A 6,533-nucleotide genomic window follows, 5' to 3' on the forward strand; every position below is an offset into this window, starting at 1 on the left:
AAAGAGATAAGGATTCACCCTTTCACCCACGCCCTCTTTCTCTCTGCCCACCCATTCTCGAGCTCCAGTGCCCAAGCTTCCATCCTTTCCGCCCCAAAAAGCACTACGACCATGTCCGGATCTGGAGCACAGGGCAAGTGGATGGCCTCCTCCGTCACGGAGAAGGACATCACGAAGCTCCGGGAGGCGGGGTACCTGGCCCAGGAAATCGCCCACCGGCTTCTGGCCAAGTGGCAGATCATCCCCACCCCGAAGCCCCAGGAGAGGATGGTGTTCATTCACCACTTCATCCGTGGGTTGGGATTTCCCCTCCACCCATTCGTCCGTGGACTCATGTTATACTATGGGCTAGATTTCCATGATCAGGCCCCAAACTCCTTCCTCAACATCTCGGCATTCATTGTCGTGTGCGAGGCCTTCCTCCGCGTCCCACCCCACTTTGGATTGTGGCTAAAGACCTTCAATGTGAAGCCGAAGGTGGTGGGTGGTCAGTACGTAGAGTGCGAAGGCGCTATGGTGAGCATGATGTCCAATGTCACGTGGCCCAAAGGCACCTTCGTGGAGACTGTCAAAGGCTGGCAACAGCAGTGGTTCTACGTCACAGAGCCAAGCGACACCACTTGGGCCGTGGCTCCCGAATTCAAGTCCGGGGCCCCAATGCGGCTCACCTCCTAGCTAGAGAAGGAACTGGACTGGGCCTCATCGGACGAGCTGATGGTGCTGCAGACGCGCATCAAGAGCATGGTGGACAAGAACATCAAGCTTGTCAATCTGATCCAGATGATGCTATTTCGCCGCATCCTTCCTTGCCAAAGCCGGACTTGCAATTTGTGGGAGTTCGATCCAGCCAAGCACCAGACCTTGCGACAGTTCTTCGGCGCTACGCACGAAGGCATCTGGAAGGTGCTTTTTAAGGCCAATGAGACATGGCCGAAGACGACCGAGGACCGTGGGTACAACCTGACCCATCCCGCCAGTCCGGTAAGTTTTTCGTATTTCAAGGTGTATCCTTCACCTATACATTCAAGGAAGATGTCTAAGCTTCCCTACCTGTCTTTTCAGGGCTGGATGATGAAGACGGGGCCGATCCAGTGTCCGGCTCCGCTGCCCGAAAACCCAGCAATCCCACTTCTGACGAAGATGCTGGTTCCGGGGCCCTATCAGGCGCTGAAGAAGAAGGCCAAGGAGACCATAAGTGGCCTCTGCCGTATAGGCACTTCAGACGTGATGTCCGAAGACGCCGAAATCCACTCCTCCCACGCCACCGAGGACGAAGAGGAGGAGGAGGAGGAGGAAAGCAACTCTCCCCTTGAGGGGGGAAGGAAGAAAAGGATGGCCTCCATGAATCTGGAGGCAGAGGCGCCCAAGAAGGGGAAGGTCTCCCTCGCGGACAACTCCGTGTTGGACACCGATAGCAGCTCCGAGTGGTGCCCCAGGAAGAAGCCCCTGGCCGAATCGTAAGTACTCAAAGGCACTTATACACACATATATCCAACTTCTTTACTTCGTGGTTGTAATATGTTGAATCATGCGCTGCAGTCCGGCCCACGCCCGCCCCTAGCGATCCTCGTCTTCGGGGAATTTGCTGGATCCAAATGTGATGGATAGCGGGTCGCTTCCTGCGGCCTCCTCTCCCAAGGACATGGACGACGCTAAGATGTTGTCCCGAAGGACCTCCCCAGGCCAAGGAGAGGTACAGGAGGCCATCAGGGTGGCGCCAGAGGGTGATACCTCGGCCGTCGGACACATGGGGGAGAAAATCCCCCCGGAGACTAGCGATGGGGGCCATATCCAATTCGGCCCCCAGCTGAATACTGTTCCGGAGGCCCATATGGCTCCAGAATCAGGCAAGCAGCTTCCTTCGAAAGAGGGAGGTGCACCTGTTCTGCCGGTGACCTCTGTCCATCCAGAGGCACCGAATACTTTACTGGAAGCACTGCAAAGTGCTTCCATTGTTGAGGAACACCGTACCCTCATGGGTACGGTGGTTGAGAGGGTTCAGTCTGCTAAGAGCGGACTGACCGAAGCCTGCACCAGCCTTCTAACAGGCTTTGAGGTATGCGACGTAATTTATGCAAAAAGAATGTCATAGTATAGACAGTAGCCCCTGAGACTCTGTCCGGTGTTCGAAAAGAAAAGTCGGACAGAGGATCAAATAATTTTCGCAGGAGACTAACATTATATGTCTATGTGAATAAGCAGGCGTGATGCTAGTTGCAACCTCCCATTCTGCCGAAGTCTCCAAACTGAAGCAGAGTCTGGAGCAGGCCGAGGAAGAGCTCGGCCATGTGAAAAAACAACTAGGGGACAAGCAACGTATGCAATGACCTATTCAGATCTGGAAAGATATGAATTGCTTGTGTTGATCATGTTATCATGATATTTTGTAGGAGCTGCGACCGAGGTGGAGTCCCTCAGGAACGCGCTGGCCGAGGCTCAGAAGAGAGCGGCGAAGGAACAAGCCGCTCGCGAAAAACACGAGGCAAGGGTCGGGGAGGTGCAGCAGGAGCTCCAGGACGCCATAAAGAAATGCGAGTCCTTGGAGCACAAGTTTGTGGACCAAGAGTCCGAACTTGCTATGGCCCGCCAAAGCGAACAAGAGGCCCGTGTTGAAGCCCAGGGCGCCCTCCAGGAAATCCAGGAGGCCAGGAAAATCGCGGCAGGTAAGGCCTTTATTATGCAGAGCAAATTTGTGAAGAAAAGGTACCTCTTACTGACTCGGATTTGAAGTTCTTTAGGAGCGTTTGCGGATCTGCCGCGAAGTGTTGCTGATGCTGCGGAGTTCTTCCGAGCCGAAGAGGGGAGCTCAATGGAGAAGCTGTTCTGGTCGCAATACCTTGCGCCAGAGCATCCGGTGCCCTTTAGCGATCAGCTGAAACAGCTGACCGAACTGGATAGGGTGGCCGAATTGGCCATGAAGGATTTGACAATCTGTTTATGGCCTGCCGAAGCCATACCCAGCAGCTACTTCGGGCTCGTGAAGCGGCGTGTCGATGCCTGCCCTCGGCTTGATGCCATCAAGCGGTCGGTCTGCATCAAAGGTGCGCGGATGGCCTTCGCCCGTGTCAAGGTGCAGTGGGCGAAGATGAACGCTATCAAGCTCGCGACCGAGGGACCGCCTGCGGGCAAGGAGCACCGCACGCCCGAGCGGTATTTTGATGATGTCCTGGAGGGATCCCGCATTGTAGAGGGCTAGTGCGCAAAAGACGAATGAATACATTCATGTTATCCTGTCCTGTATGATAAAACAAAGCCGATATGTAATATAATGCTTGTTGTTTATTTAAAATTTTACCTCCTGTGCGGCCGTTTTTATTAAATCTGAGAGTTGGCAAGTCGTCGGCTTCAGCCCCCACGTAGGTAGTACGGGGGTGTTCGGGTTGAAACCTAAACACTCTTGATCCAAGAGTTTGGTCCTTGAAGGAGGTGCTTAGCGCAGTGAACTGACGAAGTGTGTGGGTGCTGGAATAAGTGGACGGGGGCCACATGGGGCCCACGAGGCCGGGAGGCACACCCAGGGGGTAGGGCGCGCCCTGGACCCTCGTGGCCAGGTGGTTTCCCCCTCTGGTGTGTTCTCAGTGCTAAATATTCTTAAATATTCTAGAAAAAAAAAATCATATTTCAATTTCAGGGCATTTGGAGAACTTCTATTTTCGGGGTATTTTTTTATTGCACAGATAATTCAGAAAACAGACAGAAAATACTATTTTTTCTTTATTTAATCTAAATAACAGAAAGTAAAAGGAGGGTACAGAGAGTTGTGTTTTCTAACTTCATCCATCTCATGCTCATCAAAAGGAATCCACTAGCAAGGTTGATCAAGTCTTGTTAACAAACTCATTCCGAATCGCATAAAAGCGGAGAATTTTTGAATAGCACTAGGTTACCTCAATGGGGATATGCACGTCCCCAATAATAAGAATATCATATTTCTTCTTGACAGTAGGAAGAGGAAATTCAAAACCCCCAATAGTAATCATTGGAATTTTTCCAATAGAATTGATACTGTGGACTTGAGGTTGTTTCCTCGAAAAGTGTACCGTATGCTCATTACCATTAACATGAAAAGTGATATTGCCTTTGTTGCAATCAATAACAGCACCTGCAGTATTCAAAAAGGGTCTACCAAGGATAATCGACATACTATCGTCCTCAGGAATATCAAGAATAACAAAGTCCATTAAGATAGTAACGTTTGCAACCACACCACGCACATCCTCACAAATACTGACAGGTATAGCAGTCGATTTATCGGCCATTTGCAAATATATTTCAGTAGGTGTCAACTTATTCAAATCAACTCTACAATATAAACAGAGAGGCATAACACTAACACCGGCTCCAAGATCACATAAAGCAGTTTTAACATAGTTTCTTTTAATGGAGCATGGTATAGTTGGTACTCCTGGATCTCCTAGTTTCTTTGGTATTCGACCCTTAAAAGTATAATTGGTAAGCATGGTGGAAATTTCAGCTTCCAATATGTTTCTTTTATTTTTAATAATTTCTTTCATATACTTAGCATAAGGATTCATTTTAAGCATATCAGTCAAACGCATACGTAAAAAGATAGGTCTAATCATTTCAGCAAAGCGCTCAAAATCCTCATCATCCTTTTTCTTGGATGGTTTAGGAGGAAAAGGCATGGGTTTCTGAACCCATGGTTCTCTTTCTTTACCGTGCTTCCTAGCAACAAAGTCTCTCTTATCATAACGTCATGTCTTTGATTGTGGGTTATCAAGACCAACAGCAGGTTCAATTTCTACATCATTGTTATTGCTAGGTTGAGTATCAACATGAACATCATCATTAACATTATCACTAGGTTCATGTTCATTACCAGATTGTGTTTCAGCATCAGAGATAGAAATATCACTGGGATTCTCAGGTGTGTCTACAACAGGTTCACTAGAAGCATGCGAAGTCCTATCATTTTTCTTTTTCTTCTTTTTAGAAGGACTAGGTGCATCAACATTAGTTCTCTGAGAATCCTGATCAATTCTCTTAGGGTGGCCCTCAGGATACAAAGGTTCCTGAGTCATTTTACCCCCTCTAGTCATAACTCTAATAGCATTGTCATTTTTCTTGTTGTTTAAATCATTGAGCACATCATTCTGAGCTTTAAGCACTTGTTCTACTTGGGTGGTAACGATAGAAGCATGTTTACTAATGAGTTTAAGTTCACCTTTAACTCTAGACATATAATCACTCAAGTGTTCAATCATATAAGCATTGTGTTTCAATTGTCTACCAACATAAGCAATGAAGTTTTCCTGTTTAACAATAAAATTATCAAACTGATCCAAGCATTGGCTAGCAGACTTATAACGAGGAATATCACCTTCATCAAATGTATAGAGAGAATTTACCTTTACTACCTGTGTCGGGTTGTAAAGACCATGTATTTCGTCAATAGGTGGTAAATTCTTAACATCTTCAGCTTTAATACCTTTTTCTTTCATAGATTTCTTTGCCTCTTGCATACCTTCAGGACTGAGAAATAGAATACCCCTTTTCTTCGGAGTTGGCTTAGGAGTTGGTTCAGGAACTGTCCAATTATTTTCATTAGTCAACATATTATTCAATAGCAGTTCATCTTGATCAACTGTTCTTTCCCTGAAAACACAACCAGCACAACTATCCAGGTGGTCTCTGGAATTATCGGTTAGTCCATTATAAAAGATATCAAGTATTTAATTTTTCTTGAGAGGATGCTCAGGCAAAGCATTAAGTAATTGGAGAAGCCTCCCCCAAGCTTGTGGGAGACTCTCTTCTTCAATTTGCACAAAATTATATATTTCCCTTAAAGCAGCTTGTTTCTTATGAGCGGGGAAATATTTAGCAGAGAAGTAATAAATCATATCCTGGGGACTACGCACACAACCAGGATCAAGAGAATTAAACCATGTTTTAGCATCGCCCTTTAATGAGAATGGAAATAATTTAAGGTTATAGTAGTAACGAGTTTTCTCACCATTGAATAGGGTGGCTATATCATTTAATTTAGTAAGATGTGCCACAACAGTTTCAGATTCATAGCCATAAAAAGGATCAGATTCAACCGAAGTAATTATCTCAGGGTCGAAGAGAAATCATAATCCTTATCGGAAATACAGATAGGTGAAGTAGCAAAAGTAGGGTCATATTTCATTCTAGCATTCAAAGATTTTTCTTTCAGCTTACCTAATAATTTCTTAAGATCATATCTATCATTGCAAGCAAGAAAATCTCTAGCAGTTTCTTCATCCATAACATAACCCTCAGGCACAACAGGCAATTCATATCTAGGGGGAGAATATTCATCATCACTTTCATCAATATTATCAGTTTCAATAATTTCATTCTCTCTAGCCCTAGCAAGTTGTTCATCAAGAAATTCACCTAGTGGCACAGTAGTATCAAGCATAGAAGTAGTTTCATCATAAGTATTGATACGTCTCCAACGTATCTATAATTTTTGATTGTTCCATGCTATATTATATTCTGTTTTGGACATTATTGGGCTTTATTATACACTTTTATATTATTTTTGG

The sequence above is a fragment of the Triticum aestivum genome, chromosome 3D (genome assembly GCF_018294505.1).
Source record: "Triticum aestivum cultivar Chinese Spring chromosome 3D, IWGSC CS RefSeq v2.1, whole genome shotgun sequence".
NCBI lineage: Eukaryota > Viridiplantae > Streptophyta > Magnoliopsida > Poales > Poaceae > Triticum > Triticum aestivum.